The sequence below is a fragment of the Triturus cristatus genome, chromosome 6 (genome assembly GCF_964204655.1).
Source record: "Triturus cristatus chromosome 6, aTriCri1.1, whole genome shotgun sequence".
NCBI classification, from domain to species: domain Eukaryota; kingdom Metazoa; phylum Chordata; class Amphibia; order Caudata; family Salamandridae; genus Triturus; species Triturus cristatus.
In genome coordinates, this window is record NC_140589.1 from 836,660,017 (window position 1) to 836,685,361 (window position 25,345).

The window sequence follows — 25,345 nt, forward strand, 5'->3', positions numbered from 1 at the left end:
AACCCCACTGCACGCAGACGAGCATGCACACACGTGTGCCCTTGTCACTGCACAAGAACTGACATGCTTGAAGTCTTCAGTAAAAATAAAAGAGTAGAAGTGTCATATCTTTCCTACAAAAACGTCTGTCAGCACAGACACAGGTAGAAGACTTCATAAGTGACAACACAGACCGCAAAAGTTGCAGACAGTGACCACCCTCTGGGCCACCCTTTCGAGACTAGGCACCTTGGGTGGCAGGGTAGGAGTACGTCTTGGGGTGTCATTCACATGAAACCTCAAGCCAACCAACTGACAATGATTTATATGTAGTTTTGTCCTGAATGCGCATCTTTAATACCACCTGGGTAGTGGGTATTTCATTACTCCAGGCTTCTCCAACAAGTAGCTTGTGACCTACCAGTAGCTCTCCGGCTACCTATAAGTAGGTCTCCTGTGTGCAGCAAGCCTATTAAATTAAAAGCTTTTGATCACCTGAATTTATATATTTATACCTACATTAAAAAGTAAAAATGTGACTATTTTCAGCGATCATAAGCTGATCTTTGGCAAAAAATGGCTGAATTTTCAAAATCAATTTACAGCTGATATTTAAATGATACATCATGCAGCGTTGGAGAGGGATATTACCAACATTATTCAAAACAATTTGTACATTACTGCTGGCAACCGTGGCTAATGAACTAAGGTGTTCAGGACTGGTAATCACGCATATGGTGGTCACCAACGTAATAGGTCTGATCTGGTCACTATTACAACATTTATTTAGGTAGCTCGGTATGATTTTCATTGAACAGAAGTAGCACTTTTTACATAAATGGTTAGAGACCCCTGCATTACTCTGATAAATGACCTAACAATAAAGAGGTCAGCATAAACGTAAAACAACTTTAGAGTTTATGAGATGCAGCATCCCAGAGCGGTCAGGGTCCTCAACTCTGGTAGCCAATTGAGCTGCTAGCTCCCTACTACCAGAAAACAGGTGCGGATAAAACCGATTATAACTGGTAGATATAAAAAAGATGCAAGCATTTATAAGCTCCTTGAAAGGGAACCCTTACACCTTACAGTGACAGTTTCAAAGGAGAAAACAAACAGCAGGCAGATAACACAAATTAACATGCAAACATGAAAAGGGGTGCCACCTTTGTGGGGGCTGGATTGCTCCAATGCCAAACACCCAGCTATCATTTGCGGTTTAAGCAAAGCATCCATGCCGTACCTATGATCTGTGCCAAGCATGCACACCTGTTCTTCGTGAGTACCGTGCACGCACATACAGCAGCTGTGATTTGGGTCATACATCGACATAGCTCCTGAGACATGTATATTGTCAGGTACGATTATCCCCGCAGTGAGTCGAGGAAAGCGCCAGTGCGTCGCCCGTTATCTGAAGGTTGCCTAATAGCAAGTGAAACCACCCTCAACATGTTTACAATGCCACAAGACAAATAATTTGAAAAAAAGACTATGAACCTCATAAAACGCGACATGGGCTCTTTTCAGTTGTCTGGCACTTTCGGCAGCACGGCTCCGGGCATTTCCATCCTGCCAGAGATGCATTTCCTTTTATAGGCTCCCCTCACACGAGCATGTGAAGAGCCGTCGTGCAAAGTTATGAATAAGCAGCGCTCGAAAGGGAGATTGCTCTGCGGCTGCGTCACTTCTGAGCATGTGGGCTCCCACGGTGCAGAGGCGGGTATGAGTTACAGCAAACAAGTGCAGTCTCGAGAAAGCAGGAGATGCTGAAGCTACAGACGGAGCTTAATTTGTGCTGGTGTTAGGCACTGACACTCTTTTCTGGACTGTGGCTTATCATCTGAATGACTCAGAGTAAGAGAGATGGGGGGGGGGGCATGAAGATAGAAAAACAGTGAAAGGGCGAAGGCAGGGATGAAAAAACCCAGACAAGGGTGAGATAAAGAGACAGGCATTATAGAGTGGGGGAAGAAAGAGGCATGAGGTAGAATCAACACTAGGCAGTCTTGCAGTTCAGCAACTACAGCATTTGGACGTACTGGTGGCGGTAACCTACGAAAATGTTTGGTGATAGATAGATAGATAGATAGATAGATAGATAGATAGATAGATAGATAGATAGATAGATAGATAGATAGATAGATAGATAGATAGATAGATAGATAGATAGATAGATAGATAGATAGATAGATAGATAGATAGATAGATAGATAGATAGATAGATAGATAGATAGATAGATTACAAAAAAGTCCTGCATAGGCAATACGTGATCTACAAACAATCTGATCACCAACAACATGTTTAGTTCTGGCTTGGCCATGCATTTGTCACAAGACCTTATGTGATCAACCCAATAAAACAGCTTTCAGGATTACTTCAAAGAAGGGATTTGACTCTGTTGGAGGACAGGAGAACAAGTTCTGATTGGGCAGAAGTTGTGTGCTTCCACAGAGCTTGTTTCCCTCCACTTAGCTCTGATTATTTTGTGTGTTTATCCACCTGCCTGAGCCAGCAGCATTATCTCTGCCTAGAGACGTTTCATTAACGGCATGAAGTCAGCTTGCAAAGGTATGCCGCTTCACCTTTCTTGGTTGTTAAAGCATCTGAGACAAGGTGATAATTTACAGTGTTTTTCCCCCCTCTGGCACGAGCACAGATGGGAAGAGAGCAGTTATGAGCAATGTATTGCTGTTTTAAGGTCCCAGCACCCTTCCCTTCCGGTTCCATCAGTAACTTTAGAATTCAGTGTGCAGTTGTATGTTTGACAGCAGCATAGGATGCCGAGGGCGGCAGTAATCTACTTGTATTTGTAGGTCTGCTGTGACAGCGAAGCTGTAGTTTCACCTTATGCATCAACAAAAATAAAATAGTTTTCAGGGTACAAATAAGCGAGGGTCTTGGGTTCCAGTCAGATGTTGGTTTCCCCTACTAAAATATTTGATAGGTTCAAATTTGTGCACTTCCACCAAAACAACTGCTTGATTGCACTTTTTGGCTTGTGGTAAAGCTTATACTCAGTACAGCAGGACTCCAAGTTATTATGGGGGCTTACAGTTCGATCCCCGGCGGCAGCGCAGCTCAGCCCCATGTGACTCTGGGGAATAGCTCACTTAATCGCCATGACGGTTCCCAGCGCCTTGAGCCCTTAGCAGTGAGTAGTTTGAGCGTTACAAATACCGGATTTAGATTTAGATTCTAAAGACGTCATCTGTTTATTACAAAATATTAACTTAAAATCTGTAGGAACGATTTATTAATTGTGAGTAACATATGTTAAAATGAATAGCCATTTAAGGGTGGATTGTTATTACTCTATATTAAAGCCTACAGAAAGATATATTTGAATACATAGTGTTTCATAGGTTACCATAGCAGACAAGGGCTTTGGTGTTGATTCTCCCCATAATAAACCATGGATATAGAAGTTTTGCTCTGTAAGAATCCTTGTTAGGCCCTCTTAGGAGAGGGAGTATTTTGCTTAGCAACTGTAATTTGGTATACTGTTGTCATTTTATTACTGTGTGCCTGATGGTTGCCTTGTGGAAAAGATATGGAAATGTTTGCTCTCAAAATAGTAGGCCTGAGTTGGTTGTAGCGACAAGCTGTAGGCCTGATTGGTGCTCTGTGAAACGTTATGTCAGATGCTATAGGTCTGATCTGCTTACTATGAAACATTATGACAAAGGAGTTAGTCTGGCTTATTAATTATTTTTACAGTTCAAGATGGCTAGCACTTTGGTTCTTAATGCGGGGAACACGCTGGAACCTTAAAACAATGATAGACTATATAAAATTCCTCTGCAAGACAGACACCCGCTGCTATGTTAAGTCGAGCCTAGAGCCAGCGCTGCTCTGTAAGACTTATTGTAGAGGCGTGGGGAATAGAAGCCCCACCCACTCTCTGTCCATATTTGTTATTGGCTTGTGTCATTGTCCGTCCTAAATGCTGGCTTCTGATTCGTCAATAGGCTTGTTAGTCCCTCCTTAGTACCGCCTCCTCATCATTTGTCACCTCCCAAGACGACTGGCCCCTTTACGTCGGTTGTTACACAGTACGTGTTGTTTAGACTGTGAGCACCATTTTCTTTAACCCCTTCAGCGTGGCGCGGATTACCGCGCTGTGCTGAAGGTTCCGTGCGCGGGCGGGTCATGACGGAGCGGAACCGTCATGCGCACAGCGCGACCGACGCGCATGACGGAACCGCTCCGTCATAGCAAAGGGGTTAATGAGGTTCTCCTACTGCAGGCAAGACATGCGTTGGTGCCTTCTTTCCCCTCCGCCCTCCCTCCCGTTATCCATGCCTCCTCCACACCCCCCGTCTGCCATCCTGTTGTCCGTGCCTTCTCGCCCCCTGCCCTCCCGTTGTCTGTGCATTCTCCCCCGCCCACCCTCCCGTTGTGTGTGCCTTTCCCCCCACGCCCGCCCTCCCATTGTCAGTCCCTTCTCCTCGCCCACCCTCCCTCCCATTATCCGGGATGCCTATGATTTGCAATGCAATAGGTCTCGCGTAAATGTGAGACCTATTGCATTGCAAATGCTTGTTTATGTTTTTGCAAGCATATGTCTGCCATATTTAGGCGGCAGCATTTTTTTTTCCTTATTTGCATTTTTTTTTATTTGTCTTGAATAAGTTGTTAAGTTTGTGTGTGTCTTACTGCAATTGTGTCAGTAAGAATGAGTCAGTTGATGGATGAATGCAGGCATGAGTGAAAAGATGAGAGAGTGCATCTAGAATGACTTACTGAATGACACACAGGGCACTTCATCCATAAAGCAGAACTATTGCCCTTGCCAGTTTTGTTATGGTTTTACATGGTTAACATGTTTGCTAAATATTATCACACAGTAGGAAAAGGGTTTACAGCATCACCTCCCTGACCTCCTACCAGGACTTACTCCCATCAAAGACACCAGTGAATGCAGAACAAGTCAGACGAAAAATAAGCACATTACTGCAAAGGAAGCCGAAGTAACTGGAGAACAGTGAGATTATGGGGTTTTTGCTGTGCATATTGCAGTGCAAAAGCTCATGACATCTGTAGGGCTGACCGTAAAGCTAATGGTCACCGTGTCTCAGCCAACAAAATTACTGTCATTTTAGAAAAGGGACATGTCAATTTTGGAGAAAGTGGCAAGCATTAGCTGTACCTAAGACTTTCAAACCATGCTTCAGTAGCTACAGGATAACTGCCTATAATTGGACTCGTTAGACCTCGAGTAGCGCACTGTTCCTTTTTTCCAGACTGACTGGTCCCAATTTGATGTCATCCAAAATCAGCCATTAGACCACGAAGTGGCCCATTGTAGACTTTGAAATAGTCTGTGTGGGTCATTCACCTATAGATTGGACCACTGATGAGTAGAAAAGGCCAGATTAATGGGAGCCTATTTAGTGCCACAAAGAAGACAATAACTAGTCTCTAAAGTAGAGGTGTGAACAGCATCACATTGATCCTATACGATCCTAAGACTTGTAGTATGGTTAAATTTTCTAGCCCAGTAGCAAACGGCTAACCAACTGTCGCTAGAAACTGGTATAAAAAGACACATCACTAACTACACAGTAGACCACACAGAGATTCATGTAAAGACGAAGGCAAACCTACACAACATCATCACCAGAAACCCAGGGTTCGATGATCAGGCAAAAGCAATCAAGAGGAGGCTACAAGCCACGCTACCTTCACAAGTATGCTGAAAGTACTCTTGTGGAACCGATATGCCCAGACGTGGGTCCCATTGTCACTGGAACCAAGCTGTACCCGGCTGATGAGCGTATAACTAGAACAAAACCAGTCCTGGGTTGCTTGTGTTCTGGTTCAGAGAAGACCTGGCTTGGCTGCTCGGGCTAGATTGTTCCTTTTGGAAAAGGGTCAAGACTGATTTGCATACAGCCGGGTTCAAAATAAGGTGGCATGGTGTACAAGATAACGATGGATTGGACTAACACACACATACAAATTACTTGAATAGCCTTCATGTAAATCCAAGAAGCCAAGTCAGTATTGAGGTCCCAGAAGGGGCCCAACAACATTTTTAAGTCACTTAGGTGCAAACTGGGAAAGAGGGGACTGCGTGTGTTGTAATTCTAAAACACCTACTAGATGCTTAGAATTCTTTTTTCTCTGTTGTGAGGTGTGTTACATTTTTTATGCTCCCAGCACAGGCATAATAATAATAATAATAATAATAATAATAATAATATAACAACAAACTACAAATGAAGCAATCAAGTAAAACAATATTATATTAACAAAACAGATTTAAAAAATCATTTCATAGGCCAGTGTTCCCATTATTACATAAAACAGTTATCCTTTAAAACACATTTTCAAGGTCCACACAAATTGTTACAGGTGTCAAATAGTAGGGAGCGCCCACAAATACGAACAGTTAAAAAACTTTTTTTTTAAATTATTTAACTATCTGCCGGCGGCGAGCAGCCAGGCTGGCCAAGTGTATGAAGCCACTGCATACCAAATCAGAACACGAGTTCTATAACAAAGTGTGAGTGCATCAATAATTCACGTGGTGCCCTACTGCTAACATATTGGGAGCAACCATTTGTTATGCAATGCTGTTTATTTCGTTTGAAGGAGCATATGTCATATGGATTTTGTAAGCCCCTTCCGCCTAGAACGCACTCACAAAGCCCTCCACTGTATTTTAGCTGGTCCTATCGGCCCTTAAGCTCTGGGGCGGGGTGGTGGATTTCATGTAATTTTTTCTATAAGAATGATATGTTTGACCATGCTTGCTTAGGACGCCAACCAGGAAGACATTCAAGCAGTCAATTGGTCGCTGCCAGTATCAGAACTGAAGCGCAGGAATCCTACATAAGCACAACTGTAGGCAGCCACAGTATGCCCCCTTCATCTCCTGCTGCGATTAGGTCGGATGCATACAGTGCAACTGTTCGGAGAAGACCTAATGGAAAAACTACATCACATTCAGTGTCCCAAACCTGAGCAAACTTACTACAATAAAAGAATAACAGTAGTTTAATTCACATGAAAACCAGCAATTCCTAGACAGATTACCCGATGGGAGAAATTATACAGTAAAGTAGGTCAGTAGTGTCTCATAAACAAGGCAAGCAAGCGGGAATTATAAGATCCCAACTATCTCCAGATAAAACCACAAATATTATGTGGAAGACTTTTTTCCTCTTTCAAGAGTTCCACTTCCAGTGTGTTGACTACAAACTTGTCGAAAGTAGAGGGGACCATTTCTGCACATAATGACCAACTGAGCCTCTATAATGTTTACCTTATGATAATGTATGCCAGGCAAGTGCCTTTGTCATGAATGTTGCGTCACCACATCGACAAGAGTAGGATATGTGATACTACACAAACTTTGAGCTCCATGAATTCACAGGTTTGATGAAATAGTCAATTTTTGGTCCATCGGCAGCATCCCGTTTGCTGCTGGGGGACTAGTGAAGGCCAAGGAGCAGGAAGTGTAGAAAACAAACAGCTCATAGAAACCTGTTTACTTTCTATTCCTGCGCTGCCTTCTTAACCACTAAGACCAGGGGAAACGGGGACAGTCGCAAGGTCACAAAAGACAAGCCATGGGTAGTAGCTCCTGCCCTATGCTACTCAAAGGTATCCGTTCTCCTTATTGGTGCGTTACCCAATTCACCAGGAAATAAATAAACATATTTAAGTCCGCATCAAATTCACTATAAGATCATTTCCAGAAACAGGACTTCAACTAAAAGGCCCAATCCACGTTGGAAAGTAACAGTTTAATTGGCTGGTCATCAACCATGCCCTTAATTCCCTGACAACAAAGTGAAAGAAAAAAATAACCCAAGGTTCTTAATAGGTAACAGGAAAATACAGCTCAAACAAGATGAGGTAGCTGGGAAAAGCATCCTCACCCTCTCACTAAACCTCGGTGATATGGAAGGAAACCGCTCTTCTTAAAAGACTTAATGCACAGGCAGCTTCCTATTGTAGCAGGACTTATCTTGAATGGTGCCCTTGGCCTGCGGTGGCACCTGAGGAAGGCTGCATCTTCCTGATGTCCAGCTCTTGGAAAATGGTAAATTTACTCCGAGTAACTACTACACGTCGTTTCCTGGACATGCCACAAAAACAGAGTGGCAGTAATTGATTCGGTCTTCACGCCTGGAAAGAAGCAAGATTGCGCTGCTGCAAAATAATCCTCTGAGCACTTGGCAGGAAGGGAAACCGTAGAACCAGGAAACCGGTCCTTCCATCAGAGCAGTTCAAAATTGTCTTGTTCAATTACTTTTCACATCTTCAAGGCACTCATACCGGGTTTTGGCAGAAAGCGTGAGGAGTGCCACAGCATACTGCCCATGCCCTCACAGATTCACCAGCCGTTGAGGAACAATAGCCGGGGTTGGGGGCACACACACACAGACCTCTAGCCACCTGACCATACTTCACTTGTGCCAGCAGACACTGCCATCACTCTGCATCATAAACACCCCTAGTCCTATATAGGCATGTATTAATCATGAGGTTGCACCGAAGAGACCCCTGGAAAAACTCTTGCAGACACCCGGAATGACTTCCGCCTTCAGATAAGAAATAAAACAACTTCCCCGTAACCCCTGCCCTTCCCCTCAAAACGTCAGCTAACAATCACACCTCCAAGAGACAACCGCTCCAAAAATAAAAAGATATTCACGTTTTTGCTAGAATATGTTATTTCTAGATTGCAATGTTCATCCCAAGTGGCAACTCAACTTTGAGAAACCTGTCACAGGAAATAAGGAGAACTGAACAAAGGTCAATCAACAGCAGGTTTGTTTCATGTACTCTCCCGAAAAAAAGCAGCCAGAATGGCTAAAAGGGCAAGAGTGCCAAAGTAAAGACATGCCAGGCGCCATCCAATGGACCACACGTTGAGAATCCGCTAACCACAACTTACAGCAATCAAATATAAGGTTTGAAGACCAGATGCGGGCTTTGAATGAAAGGAAGGTGTAGACTGATGGATCTTGATATAGCTCTAAGTCTTCAGTGCTCAGAATATTGAGACTTTTTTCTAACTGTCCCGAATTCTATTTTGAGAGCTGCATACAGTGAAAATCAATTGTAGACATGGGACCGTTGTAATGTTGATTACCAATCCAGGAATAAATACAACGCAACAATATTATCACACATTAACCAAATAGAAAACGCCAGCAACACCCCGAAAACCCTGTTTGGGATAGTAAGGGACTTTGTCACTCCTAAAGTCTGTAGACAGTCGCCAATGGAATCCCAGGAGTTCTGTAACTCCCTGGCGACCTACTTTCATGAGAAGATAGCTAAAATCTACGAGAATTTCCTTCCACTAGTCCCTCCTGACTTTGTATCTCCTAAAAAATTAGAGGAGCAGGACAAGATAGTAACTAGCTCCCTATACAGCTTTGAACCAACCTCAAGTGAGGAGGTCGCTAAAGGCCTAGCTGCTGCCAAATCCGGGTCCCCATCAGACCAATGTCCGCCAAAAACTATGGCACTTCTAGCCTCGAGCTGTGCCCCCGTAATCCGAGATATATTTAACCATTCCATTCAAACCGGTACCATCCCTACCATCTGGAAGGAGGCGTTTGTACGCCCAATACTAAAAAAAACCACTGGAGAACCTTCAATCCTTGGCAACTATCGTCCCATCTCTTTACTACCGCTCCTGGGTAAACAACTGGAAAGTATTATCAACCGACAGCTAAGTTCTTACCTGGAAAGTAACCTGGATCCATCGCAGTCGGGCTTCAGGCCAGGTTTCAGTACAGAGACCGCCATTTTGGCGGTGACCGACTCACTTAGGCAGACAATCGACGCAGGAGGCTCAGTAATACTGATCCTCCTAGATCTCACCGCAGCTTTCGATACCATCTCCTATTTAAAGCTGGCGGAGAGACTGCTTTCCTGTCGTATCCAAGGGAGAGCCCTGAAGTGGCTTCAACACTTTTTGTCTGAGAGAACCCAAACTGTTATGTTAGGACCATACACCTCGGCAAAAATGCATCTCGACAAGGGAGTCCCGCAGGGCTCCTGTCTGAGCCCAACTCTCTTTAATATATACATGGCTCCCTTGGCAAGGATTGTCGAGCAGCTGGGTTTCGAGATCATCTCGTATGCTGATGATACGCAGCTTATGTTTATCATTGTTTCAAACCCAGAGCTTGACAAAATCCGCTTTGCCACTGGCATGCTCGCCATCTCCAACTGGATGACAGGAAACTGTCTCCAGCTGAACCCAGAAAAAAACGGAGGTTATGTTGATGGGTAAAGCCATGGACATCTGGTCGGACGATTGGTGGCCTGCTCAGTTGGGCACAGCCCCCACTCCCAAACAATCAGTAAAAAACGTAGGTCTAAAATTGGACCGGGCTCTGACCATGAAGGATCACATCGCGGCCACCAACAGTTCATGCTATTATAGCTTACGGCTACTTCGAAAAATCCTTCCCTACATGCCCACCCCCCACCGCAGGACCCAAGTCCAGGCAATGGTAATTAAGTCGTCTGGACTACGGTAATGCTTTGTTGGCGGAAGTGGGAGAGACCCCACTGGCCAAACTCCAAGTAGTACAGAATACCGCAGCTAGAATGATTCTAAATCGTCCTGCAGGTTCCACCTCGATTCCATTGCTCAGGGAACTGCACTGGCTATCAGTGAAGAAGAGATCCTTTTTTTAAATCTGTTGTCCAACATACAATGCGGTGAATGAAAGAGGTCCCCTTTACTTGAGAAAGAAACTCGCAAAATATTCTTCCGGTAGGAAACTCAGATCCAGCACCCTGGATCTCTTACAGGTTCCTCGAATTCGTGTCACCCGCACGGGGGGGTACAACCTTCTCATATCTCGCGCCTGGATATTGGAATGCGCTCTCCCCAACTTTGCGTAAAATTACAAGCTACAGCATTTTTAGGAAACAGCTGAAAGAGTTCTTGTTCTAACTGACTTATCCTCTCTCTATCTAGGTTTTTCTAATCCTCAGAATACTACTTCTAGGCAGCGCCGAGATGCCCCAGGGTGACTTGAGCGCTTTATAAAACACTTAACATAACATCAGTAACTGTGGGGCGAAGCAATGTTGGTAGAACTCATGCTGCATGGTACAGCTCAGACATTTGTTGCCGACTGGAATTATATCTCGATATGGTCTAAATAGTACTGTATAGTTCAGGAGTCTGACTGGGGAAGGCATGCAGACATACATAGAACAGAGGAGCGCTTCCTCTCTATCACCACCTTGCCTTGTTCCATACACTGAACAGAAATATCCTGACCTCCATGCAACACCATTGGCGACCGAGCCAATCGAGAGGACCGACTGCTCTGCCACATCAAGTTTACCACGTAGGGATAAAACACATCTCGATACAGAAGACTACTATCAACTTTAGCAGTGTTACTGGTGTTGGAAAGCCTTGTTATGTTCTAACCTACTGCCAGACAGTAGATGACAGAACTCTGTGAGGGGAAACGGTTAGTCCAGACACTTCCGACCTCTCATTTATCCAGGCCTGGGTCTATTTTTATTTGACATATCTCAGAAAACAGAGCAGAGGGGAGGAAATGCCAAAAGAGCTGCTGCATCCTGGAAGCCAGCAATGACCTCACTGCAAAGACATTCACTCAAACAAACATTTGTGAAACATTACGACTGTTTTAACTCTCAGCTATTTAAGCAATTTCTCAAAAGGGAAAGAGCCTAATAAAGAATAGAGGGAAAAAGGGAGCAGAAAGGCGATCATGTACTGACAACAAATTCCATTCTTTTATGATGTGGTCTGCAGATGGTTATGGGCCTTTCCCAACAGAAGCTAAGAATCTGTGAAGGATTAGAACGGTGGAGCACTGCCTGCTAACATCCCACTCCGTGCACTCCTCGATCACTACACACAAAAGCACACACACAAGTCTGCACATGCACAGCCACTCACAAAGGCTTTTACTTCCCAAAATTACATTTAGCTGGTCGATTAAGAGTGTCAAACATGGTTCAGGAGGGCCTCACCTAGGCTAGATTTTAATAATATTCATATTACATTAATTTAAGTAACATTAAACTAAATATAAATCGTTTATATAGCCTGTAGTTATGCTTAAAATGTGGCACAGATACAACACTGGATATTGCTGGAGTAGGCATGTATCAGAGCAGATTGCACCAAAAGGCACCTCAACCAAACCCTTAGCCTAGTTTGAGGTAGATTAAAAAAAGAATTGCTGCATTCTATTTTCTTTGGTTTATAAGGGCATCAAGGTAGCTGTCAAATGCCACACCAACCACCAACCTCTGCATCCACAATGTGATCAAGTTGGCCCCAGGTTTCTGGACTACAGCACATCCAAAGTACCCCAAATTCTGGGCTGTACTGTGGGCTGAGCAAGAAAAGATAATGTTTACCACTCCACACAAGCAAGAATGTTAGGGTTACTGTGTGTGCCTAGAAGAGCATAAGACTTTGAAGTGGTATAACACAAAACAACAGAGAGGGATCTTGAGATTCCTGCTACCCACAATGCACCTGCCCAACTTCAGCACTCTGCACTTTCAGGCCCACTTACAAAAAAACAACCTGTACCTAAAGTGCTTCATCTACTACCATTCGAGGCCTGTGGCGTGACAGTGTAATGGAGCTCACTAGTAAGTAAAGTGAGCATTCTCTACCCCGTCAATAGCTTGAAGCACTCTTAATGCACAGTTTGTACACTATACTTTACATGCACAACTGGCAAAATTTGACAATCCTCAAAGTTACAGGTTTTTTGTAGGACTCTGTAACTTGCCTATGTGTACCTTTCCCAGTCTAACACAAAATGGAGAACGAATTTCATATTAGCAAGGTGGTTCACATAGCCATCATTACTTAAAGCGGAGGGCAAGCGTGCTCAACTTGCGGGTGGGAGGGAATGAGTTTGGACTGGGGGCACTCAACATCCTTGCTTCCCAATGCTTTAGACATACCAGATAGGGCAGGTACATGGGTCTTCTTCATCTTCCTGGAACTGTCGCCCCCTATCTGGGTCAAACATCTCCTCTGGTGCCAGACTCGAGGTACAGATGCTCCCAAAAGTTCTTCAAATGATGGCATAGGGGCTGGAAACGATTGCAGGAGTAGGTAACCTTTAAATGGGGCGGCAAACGTTTGTCTTTTCTTCCCGTGACGCGTCCTGGACCCAATGTCATCACAAGCAAATACCCACCATCCTGTCAATGAACTTCAAGCAAAGGAGGTTTTTTTGGGCGTGGTTCGATTGTCAGCGGAGATCATCAACTGTTGCTTGTAATTTATGGATCGCCAGTTAAGCACGGAGTCCGGCCCGGTTAACACTAGAGCATCTCTGTGCATTTCATTGGGGGTCACACTTTTCACGGAGATTGGAGTCATAGGTGAGAAGTGTTGTGTGGCAGTGAAGGGCATGGGAAGTTCTGACCATGCTCTCACTGCCATAGTGAGACCCCTCAAGCTGATAGTTGTGGAGTGTGGGACCAGTACTGGTACCTCTTTGGGTGGGGGTTTTCCTGGGATCACCTCCCATGGATGCATGCGGTTTTGCCAACATGAAGATTGGATGGAGTAGGCGAGCGGGGATGGGCTTCAGTGCTATTATGCTAGGTCCACGTAATTAATATTTGTTGACACCCGGGTTGCCTAAATTTGCAAACTAATTGGAAATGTGTTAGCGTAATCTGAAGCAACCCAAACCGTGTGTCTTTTGTTTAAAAACTGCTATTCTTTTGATGAGTGAGAAATGATTTTGTTCTAAAATTGTATTTTTTTTTAATAAATACGGTTCACGTGTAATCCATGCTGGTATAAGTATGCTGTAATGTCTCGGCTGAATGGGAGGGAGTGGGGACTCAACTGGGCGCCTCCCAAGCCTATGGGTCCATGTTACGCCTTCACCGCCATCAGCATCAATTCTCGATTACTTTAATAATCCTTACTTACGTATCACTGGGACACGACTAGCTGACAGGAAGTTATTCAGAACGTACAGCCAAATAGTCTTTTAATATGGACAGATGGCAACATATCAATACATCATCAATTAACAGCTGCAAAAAGGAGTTCATTAATATTATGACACTAACACGTTATATAACGTCTGCCTTTGTAAAAGCTGCTTTGCCTGAGAGATCTCACCCCATGTTCATTTTCTTTTATCCATCGCGTTTTCACCACTACTGCTCAGTATCCTGGATGCTGCGAGATTCGGCATCCATGGTAACCTTGCTGGTAACCTTGCTGGCTGAAAAGGATTCTGGAGTCGAGTAACTGCACAGAGCACTAAGGGTTCAAAACAGCACAAGGCAACGGTTTATTGCTAGTGCTACATTCCTGCCTATTAAAAAAGACTTCCATGGGTACCTGACTAAGTGAATGTACTTTCAGCAGAGTACCTCCTCTTGGGAGAAGTTAGGTGCTACAGAACCACTAGTAGCATAACGCCAAGTTCTACACTGCATCCTCCTGTACAGCTTACCTCCGCCTCAAACTTGGGACATTAGCTTGCTGGCCATTGGTGACTGAGTCTGTTCTTAGAGTCAGGGTGAGGCAGCACCTAGATGCAGATAGAGCCGTGTCCAAAGATAGCTACAGGGAAAGCTGATAGACAAGAAAACAAATGCAGGTAGTGGTTAGTGCCAAGTGATACTGAGCTGGGGCGGGCATGAAGAAAGTGCCAGATCAAATTTTCACAGCGAAGTGTGTCAACTACATTTTGATATTCCCCTAGCCAGTCTTTGAAACGCTGCATTATGGGATCTTGAAATATGCTTGCATCGTTGGGCCACTCAGAGTTTTTAGTGTGTGTTTAATGAATCAACTTTACTTTTAGATGATTTGTCTAAAACTAGGAGGCCTTTGCAGCGTGATCGTATATTATAACCGCCCCAGGTACCAGGTCATCAGAACTTTGTGTTTCTGAAGGATTTCCCAAGGACTTGTTTTTGTCTCTAAATGACACTGCTGCAATTTATCTGAGGATTATATTCTTTTAATCTTCGGCCAACTTATTTATTTGGATTCGCCAGTGTGATTGTCGTAAACCTCTATTAGATTACCGTGATGACATTGTTTAGGAGTGGAATCGAGAAACAGTCTAACTCACTCTGACTCTAATCTACATTGCCCTAGCTTAAATCACACAATTCTGGCATTTGATTCACATAGACAAGTTCTAATAGTCGCGAGTACAGCACAGACCGGAATCTTCTTTATGTTGATGCATTATGGAACGGTACATGTCAGAGTCCAGTAATTGTATATCCGACTGTAGGATAAATGTGATGCAGTGATGGTCTCTGGAGAAATATGTAACCCCCAATAAAGTTTGTTTAAAAAAAAAAAAAGAGAAGTTCTCATAAGACGTTCCAATCAGGTTAAAGCAAGATGACACATTTATGTGCTTGTTAGGTTCTCAAGAGTCCTCACAATACAGCTTCTCTCAGTGTTATTCAAACTAACATTTTCTGTAATAGGATAAGATACAGACTGGGTCGGATTTGCCATTTGTGGCACCCAGTGCGACAATCTTTGTTGACCTCCCCCCAAAACCTTCTCCATGAAACCACCCTCCAACCGTGCACCTCATCTCTCCATAGGCCCTCTCTCACAGGCATTTTGTTTCTTTTATAGTGCTACTCATAGCAGTGTAGGGTGTCAGAGCACTTTCCTTCACACACAGTATACAGAGACAATGAATCAAATAAGTGTGTAAATCAGTGCTTAGGAAAATTTACATAAGACAGAGGACTACAAGCTGTCGGAGTAACAGATCATTCGTATTGGTAGGCAGTATATATTAAGAGTGCTTGGTCTAGAGAAACACAAAGTCAGGATTTGATATGTAACATAATGGTTGGGGTTGGCTTTGCTTATAAGAATTCATTTCTACCTAAACAAACCCTTTTTAGAAACATTAGGATAATGAAAGACTGGTGAAAAACAATGTTCTAACTTGCAAACAGGTCTGATGACTGTTCATAGGTCATTGTGCTATATTAGGATTGCTACTTGTGAACTGCAAGTAGCAAACGGATCTCTCTGACACAAACAGTAACTCACTGAGCTATCTTTATAAAATACAACTCTGTGATCTGCATGCCACACATGCTTTGCAGCAGGCATATAAACTTTCAGCACTACTTAAAATGAGTCAAAAAGGCAACATGACAAAACTCTAACCTCTCTCAAATCGGTACATCAATCACCAGAGTTATCTTAATATTTTTATTGTAGCTTGAAAATTACTGGAGACCCAAGGGACTCTGCAGCAGGTGCTTTTAAACTCATAATATATTTTAAAAACACAGCGCCACCCAGCCTGCGCCCGTTTGGTGTCACTTGATGCAACAGCTTAAGCAGGGACCAGCCTGTACTCTGCAAGGGTCTTTGTGAATGCGCTTCTCATTAAAACATTTTATGACAATCACAAAGAAAAGAAAACATTTCTTCAAATGGGTAAGAAAGCAAAATAACTTCGCACTGGATAATTAGGACTCCAGCTTTACATAGAAATAAAATTTTCACGCACCACAAGATGGTAACCAACGTAAACTATTCTAAAATGCAGGCCTACATTAACTGTGGTCACGCTAAAGGTAACTGAACATATATTACTAAAAAATCACATTTGTGTGTTTATATGTTAATATCATGTGTGTGCAAAACATTTAATTTATGGGAAAAAAACACTAGGGCAGCAACTTTTTAAAGCTAATTTGTGCATTTTCCAGCTTACCAAAATGCTCCTCAATGTACAAACCATTACACTGCCATTAACTAGGACCCATACTAGCGCATCTGGGAGAAAGTCTATGTTAGAATGAATGTCAATAGTTTTTGATGTCTGCCAATTCTTTGATTAAACATTAAATAAAATTGCATTTTTCAGGAAGCCTTTTGTAAACAGGAATGTTGCTGTGAATTGGTGACGGTTTGTTTGAAGAAACACATTTTCAGGTATAATTACTGAGCACACATCAGGAGCACACAAAAACACACATCAGTCATCCCTTACTTATCCTAGCTATTACACGTCACTGATGTTGGAAGGAGTTAGGAAGTCTGACCGTGACCCCAAATGAAACATATCTGTCCACTCGCACAGGGGTATCCCTAAGAAGACTCAGAAGGGATGGGTCAATACCAAATTTACACAATAACCACTAGCTTTGCAGATGAGTTTCAATTCGATTAATCTGTAAATGTTTTGCGGCGGGTATCCTGATAATCTATCATAGGTGCTGCCATCAGGGATCAACATTCCCAACATCTAGGAGGCTTCAGTCTTTATTGTGTACTTTTATTTATTTTTCATACTCACTCACTTTAAAGAGCTGCTTGGAAGATCTTGCTAAAGATAAGGTTTCGAGAGATCATAGCACGCATGTGTTTCTGAAACACTCAGGAGACACTGACCTCAGAGCATCTTTGTATGGTAATTCTAACATAGCATAATGAGCAAGAGTCCTAATACACTTCAAGAAGGAGTCTAATGCAGCAGTGGCAAACAACAAGAGTACAAAATGTTCATTAGACAGTGGAATGGACTTGAATGTGACAACTGTGTGCATCTCTTTTTTTTTTTAAATGATTTTATTGATAATCCATGAGTGTACAAAAAGGAGAGCAAGACAAAAACATAAAAAAATAAATTAAAAAAAAGGAAAAACACAGAGAGAGAATCATGGTTACTGCTTAATTACAGCACAACACCACCAATATTAACAAGAATAGAGCAAAAAAAAAATATAAAATAAAACTGTGTGCATCTCAACAAAACTATTTTCCTAGGCCGAGTACTGGATTATAAAGGAGAGAAAAGCGAAGGTTAGACTGTAAAGATCCAAGAGACGCCGAGGCCTTTTGTGGGCAGCGGACTGCGCAATAAGCTACGGTCCTGAGCCACCTCAACCATAAAAGATCATCCGCACAGTCACCCTTCATCAATACATTTGTGGGGCAGCAGGTTTTTGATGATCAGGGAGAGTCAACCTTCCTCTTTGAACATGCAAGTGTTTTAAGTTTCTATTTTGACTTTCTTAAGCAATAATTCAACACCCTACTGCCTGGTAAGTCAAAAGCACATGCCCTGCCCTCTCCGTAGAAATCTCTCACTCAAAATCTTACAAAAAAAAACACGCACTGCTTGGGAGTGTATTTTTAAAAAAGGCACTTGTCACCTAGAAAATCTTTGATCACCTTTGCTAGCACACACTAGAAAGATATTGTCAAAATAAATATTAACACAGAATCTAACGATACATTTTATCAACGCACCGCCGCAAAATCACCTGTAAGGGCAGTGGAGGTGAAGAAGACTTCTAAAGAGGGATCTTGCTTCATAATTGACAATGACTACTGTATGTTACACGAGTTCCACCAGGTATGGGAAGAGAGACAACTCGATCTACTTAGCTATTGATAAAGAAGCCTTATAAAAAGATAGCTCTGATGAGTAATTCTTTTGTGAAAATGTGCCCACGGTACTCAAATCAATTATTTCACGTCATTCAAGGAAGCAAAATGTATTCTGCCGCTTCTCTATGAAGGTGTAAGAGCAACATGAAGGAAGTACTTCAAGGCCATAAAGAGCAGGGCCTGCATTCCACAATCTATCTTTGCAGCATAAACCAGAGCAGCTTGAAAGGGCAATGAAGGAGAGCGAAGAAAGTGCCTCCTTTCATGCTGCAAGGCAATGCTGTCTTCAGCACACCAAAAAGGCTCAAGATGAGAGGGAGAATGCAGGTACAGGGACCCCACCCACAGCATCCATAAAGTAACCATCCCGTATCTTCACTTCACTAAGTGCAGAAAGTAAGCATACACAAGAGTGTGACTGATTATTAGATCTGTGGTCACGCATACCCACCGACATTTTTTCAGAATGTGTGTCTTTTGCACACAAAATCTGAGATCAAATAAAGACCTCCAGCCTCAACTTGCCGGACATTCCCTTTTCTATGTCCAATACCAAACCTAAGGTTCAGGGCAGCAGCTTTACATATCCTCACTAAACAGTACTGCAGCCATGCATGTGTCACAGGAGTTCTAATTCTAATGCTGCCTTTGTGACCACCGCATCTATCTGCTGGCTCCATTCTTCTATAAACAGTGGTGGCTAGTGAACGCTGAAAGTGGCGAGGCATTAATAATTTTATCAATTTTGAGCGCATGTTTAAAGCGAGCAAGTCTGCTCTTCTTTAACCAGGATAACGGGGGGGGGGGGGGGATCTACCTCCCCAAAATATTTAGAATAAAAGTGCAAAATACCCAGCATAGTTTTTGATTAAATTGTCTAAAAAAATATAGAGTTTCTAACGTGCAGAGGCAGGCTAAGCGGGGACACCCAAAGAGAAAGAAGATAGCCCTAGTATAGGGTGGGAAGGGACATGTAGAGATAATCAATGAGAATAACAGCTGGACCTTTCTTCAAGTACGGATTAAGCTGTGAGTCGCCCAGAAAATGGAGCCAGAATATCAAAAGAGTGCCAAGAAGTTGAGAGGAAGGAAGAATCAAAGGGGAAATCCATACAATGCTTTATTTCAGGTGTTTCCGAAGAGTGAAAATGTTTGACGTAGATCTATTAAAGCAAGTATATCAGAATGTATATTGTATATCATTTTCGAATTCTTTGTGGCAACAGTACATGACTGCCATGCTAACTGTAGGTAGGGTTTCTGTTACCCAGCATGAGTCAATGTAAAGGCAGCTACAGTAGCGAAAGAGGGTTGCTGCCTTCTGGCCCCGTCTCCCTCATGCACAAAGGACAGGATGACCTCACATAACACGGCCACTGGGTGTTAGAAGCACTTAAATTCTAAAGGAGTATATCCAGAAGCACAAGTTAGCCTTTGAGTCCTAAGCAGATGGCCAACTGAGCAGGGAACAAGGGCAGCATACCACAGAAGAATAGAGTGTCTGGAACCTAGCCACAGTACAGTGTTTTCCATTGTAAGATGGAGGCCTTATTGGGGGGAGGGGGGCACATTACAGCTATCCAAGTGTTGAATAGTATAATGTGATATAACCAAGCAGACCCTTACATAATGTAATTTCAGCATCATATGGCTGCATAACATAGCCGCACTGCATAACAAAGCGCAAAAGTAATTTTATAATATAATTTCTATCACACACGCCCCTCTACAGATGGCATGGTGTAATATAATCAGCTTGAAGCCAACATAAAGCTGGCATAAAGAGGGCAGCACAATATAGAAACAATTCTCTGTAGTTCAGTACGACAGCATGGCACACACATAAGTGTGCATATTCATACGTGCATACCATACCATAAGGCAACTATTATCCTAGCATAACATAACCAAGTATAATTGAACATACCATTGCACCGTATACCAACATAGCAGCCCATTTTAGCAGTACAGCCTGACAGTGTAGCATAGCATCCAAACACAAGAGCAGAGTGTACAATACATGCAGTGCGTCGACAGCCTTCCATATCACAACATACTCAAGAGCAAGGATCTGGTTTTCAATGCCTGCTTTTCATTCAGTCTTTAATGCTATTGCGGGGGTGTATCTCAGCATCACAAAAAGACTTCTTAAGAAAGTGTTTCCTTTCATTTGTAACATCTCGGCTCCTCGGCGTCATGTGCGTTTTGGCCCACTCAGCCACCTTCGCAGTCGAGGAGCAAGAAGCATGCACATTTTCAAATGACAGTTTTTCTTCACTAATCACTCGTACGGCAGTAAGAAGATGGGTAACATTCTTCCCATAAAAACACGAATGCATCATCTATGTAATAAATATATGTTTCCAGTTGCGTTCCACTGTCACCAAAGCCTACATACACTGATATACATTCCAGATGCGCACAAAACTAGTACCTAATATTATCTTGAAAAATGGAGGATCAAGTTAGTCTTACTCTGCAAGCACTCCATTCTCCACACGTTCAAGATTCACAGACTCTGTGACTCCTTAATTGAGCAAGCAAGTAACCAGAAATGATGAACAGACTTTGCTTGTGACTGGCCTAATCCACGAGCGTCTGCCAAATCAAAAGTGAGTATAGGGCTGTAGGCAGACTCTGCTCCTCCATCTTAACTTAGGGGCGTATGATTGACAACCCCTGAAGCTCCATTAGATGACATCCTGTACTGCTTAAGGCTAGTGCCACATACCATGTATGGATTGTGAATGTGTGAGCTGGGTTATATAGCCACTGCCCTCACATACTAATAATTCAAATGGAGACAGTGCCCCCCCCCCATTGACATGTTATTGCAGCTATTGCATGAAAATAAACTATCTCACTGATGATTTATTTTCATGCAAAACGCTGCCATCATGTGGAGCAGGGGTTTGAAGAGGAAGGCTGCAGGCAGAAGTGTTGATAGGGCAGTGACGCTGTCTATTACACGGATATGTGGTCTACTGTTATTCCTGCGCTCTTATTCTTGAAGTGCGCTCTCTAGTCCTGAACTGCACTTCTACTAAAAAGTGTGCTTCTTGCCAAGGCTTTTTTCTTTTAAAGTAAGTGAGCCCTACACAACATCCCCTCTGTCCTCCTACAGCTTTACATCCTTGAGTCTACCTGTACACGTTGGGCCCCATTAAAACTTGGGGGGCATGCAATTCCCAGGTGGAGTAGAAACACCTGGACAGTTAGAATTAAGCAGAGCAGTATTCCAAGATTCTTGGGGTGGGATCATATGACCAGATTTTACCATCCAGGAAATCTAGCCATTACAATTGTTTTAAGATTTGGCTGCACGAGCAGCTGTGTCCTGTCCCGGTCCACGCTCTTGACTCCAACATACCGCCTGCTCAGCACACGTGGTAAATGTGATTGGTAGCGCCCAAAGAATTGGGAATTCCCCACAGAATAGAACAGGGAAAAAAATGGGTCATGGTTATTTTCCATTCCTTGGGGAATAACTTGTGATAGCCAGATTTATGCGTGGGGTTACGAGTCAGTGATATCATTTCCAACCACAGGTTATCCCCATACATCAATATAAACTACTGGTATTCAGACCCAATTGGTGCTTCGAGCCATTCACCACTGTAGTGACCCTTCCCTGGAAGGTATCTTCTCTGTTTGTATTGAGATAAATGTATGAACTGGAAAATAAACCCAACATTCCAGATGAAGCTTTGACAAGTAAAATTCGTCAATGGCCTGAGAAGTACCATATGTACACAAGCATAGATTGACAGAAAGATTACAAAGGGCAAACTGTGTCAGACCATAACTATTTGTAATAATTTTTAAAATGTGCGATAGATCTTGCACATAATATTGGCGATTGTTCTACATCTAAAATATGGCTATTTTAATGGGAGTAAAAATATATTTAAAAACATCTACCTGGGCTATTTCCTTTTTACAAAGGGAATGTGCCAGTGCCTCTCGAAAGGGGATATATATTTTAAATGAGAGAGCACCAGTACTTGTCAGTACGAAGGGAAGACACTGGGTGCTTGCGCTTCTGTCTTTACATCACAAATACCAGAGTGACAAAGTACAGTGAAATGATGGGACATCAATACATTGCTTCGCGCAGAGGAACATCTTGAAGTGTACTGGGAGGTTTAAAGCAGCATTGAAAAGTGTCTATCCTTGTGCTCTAACATAACATCTTTTGCTCTGAAACGCGGTTAAACTTTGCCTCAGGGCAGCAACCTACAAATTAATATTACTGGAGTAATTCTGGTAATTGTATATACTGATCGAAGGAGTAGGGTGTTGATTTAAGAGTTTCAATTTCTTCTGCAGCGCTGGCCCTTCATGCTTCCTGCGCACTCTTGAAGGGCCCGGCCAGATATCACACTTGGGATATGGCTACTTTAAAGAAATGAAAGGCGCGCAGGAATGCCATCTCCAGCCCACGGTACACAAATTAAGTGACCAGGAAGAGCAAATTCCTTCCCCCTCCTTGTGTTTTTCCCTCGCGTCAGCCCTGTTACATTAGCATGTGCAGGTTAGAAACCACAAGAATGCAGAACTGTCTGCTCCACAGAGACTCCCGCCTGTCATTGCTTGGCAGAGTTTGGCCCGCCCGCCCAGCGCTCCGCCTTGTTTATCTGTTATGAATTCCTTAGCAGTGAAAAATATGCAGAAACTCAAATGAATTCACAGCTACAGCAGGCCCTTCCTCGCTATTTTTGCAGCGCGGGTCAGTGTTTCTGTTTCTCCATTCACGCGGACAGCAGGCATCTCGTGGCGAAAAAACACAAGAGTCCCAGTTCAAGAAAAGGACGAAAAGAACCAGAAATAAATTAACAACGCTCATGAATGTTAGAAAACAAAACAAAAAAAGAACACAGCCTCGCGGATGATTTCACTGTCTGACATGACACAACTTGACAAGGCGGCAATTGCCACGGTTTAGCAGAGTGATTAATTCTGAGTAAACACTGAGCCTCGGCATGCAATGGAGTCAGTAGGCCGAGTGTTGTGTTTTCGCGCCCCCTCTGCGCCCCGCGCGCCCGTGGGCAGCCAAGCCCGAGCGCCTGCCTCACCTGGGCCACCCCGGGGAAGAGGCGGCCATTAGGGCGGATAATTACCTGCCTCGCACGAGCGCGTGCGCGCGCGGCCGGGCTGTGAAGCGGGACGATGAAAACACATCTGACACCGCAGACAAGGTGCGTGATTAGCGGCTTCCGCGATGGAGGCAGACAGGCGGCGAGGGGGCCGGGCACCGCTCTTCGAGATCGCCTTTCCGAGGCTGTCTCGCATTCGTCAGCATAAATCACACGGAAAACGCGCACGCTTTCCGGTCAAAGCGGGGTACTGAATGTAAGGGGCTACTGATTCCGTCATTGGGGCGACCAGATGGGTCAATGTCGCCGAGAGACGCCACCTTTAAATTCCTGGACTCCAGGTATCCCTTCCGGGTCTTTGCTTTTACCTATCAGTATACTGGCTCAATTTAATTGAGCTAATTGGACCAACACAACTGACAACGATATGAAAAAGTAAAGTCCAGGAATGAACATTGATATCGAGGTGACACGGAGCCGGGTCATCCTAGGCATGCGGCCCCTTTTGGTGACATGTTGAGTGCTAAGTTTCTCACATGAACACCCCTAAAATTGTCATTGTCACAGCATGGGCCTCAATGAAAGCAAGGAAAATCCTACGCCTCATACCCCAGCACTGGTTGGTTAGTTAAAGTTATAACTGTGATCCGTCTGCCCCCTTTCCACTGCTGGGCCCTGGTGCCACTGCACCGTTTGCACTAATGATATCGACGCCCCTCAAAGGATCACACAAAGCATCATGTCCACGCTCCGCAATCTACTCATCATAAGGCGGACAATCCATCGGTTGCACCCTTCTTCCTTTCATGAGTCGATGACAGAAAACAAACCTACTTGTTGGCTTAAAACGTGTCCTATTTATTTTTACATTTTAAAATTCACACACAATTCAGAATGCATTTACGCAGGTAAGTGTAACAGTTGTGAAAAAAAGTCCCATTCCAGTGAAACCAAGAGCAATCGGAGCACTTTCACTCCATAACGTCATATGTAGGCAAAAACACCCACTTCTACCCTTCTGCCAGACGATCCTGGGTAAATGCCATCTAAGACAAAAGTCCCCCACCCGACCCGTGCCCTCCTCTCCAACCTGCCAACTACCTGGCACTTGAGAATCTGTTATAGAAGAGCCAGAGGCTAAAGGCCCTTTCCCAGTTTGGGTCATGATCCCATCGATCCCACCCAGAGAGAAAAACACTTAAAGAAAATGCCCAAGTCAGTCCCTCGGCGTTTCTGAGCGGTGATTAATAGGAAAAATTGTCTGCAATTTCACACGATGGAGAGCACACCCGCCACCCAGAAAATGTGACCATGAATCTATACATCTACTCAGCATGACCCACAATCCATACTGCAATGCTCATCTTCTCACATCTGTCTTAAACACAGTAGTCACGAGCAATTAATCTAAGCAGGGTTGGGAAGAAGGAACAAAAGGGAGGAAAACTGATGCAGCTCAATGTCCCCCATTCCCCTCTTTCTCCCTGCTCCTCAAAGAAGAATCCGGTGGTCTACGGTAAAGGCCGGAGTGCAAGCGAGAAGGCAAAGGTCAAGGTCTCATGGCCTTTGATACTCTCAGTCCCGCGGTCTGGCTTATATTTCCATGTCCTGACCCCGATTTATGGCGACCTCCCCCACGGAACTGGAAGTGGCTATCAGGAAGGGTATTAAGTACAAATGAGGGTCGAAGGGGTGCATGTAGGTCCAGCAGACCGGCCCAAATAAACACAATGTAGCACGGAAGGAGCATGCAGTTTGTGTAGGGCGGGGAGGAAGGGTAGGCTACAGGGAATGCTAACCCAGAAAAAAGTCCCTAGCCTCCACTTCAGCTAGAGAGGATCATAGAAGTCG

The 25,345-nt window shown here is 43.7% G+C and overlaps 1 protein-coding gene across 1 annotated transcript in view; it reads right to left on the bottom strand.

The window, feature by feature from the left end:
- CRIM1 (cysteine rich transmembrane BMP regulator 1) overlaps nucleotides 1-25,345 on the bottom strand; it is an 816,650-nt gene that overhangs the window by 334,524 nt on the left and 456,781 nt on the right. The gene's annotated exons all lie outside the window — the stretch shown is intronic.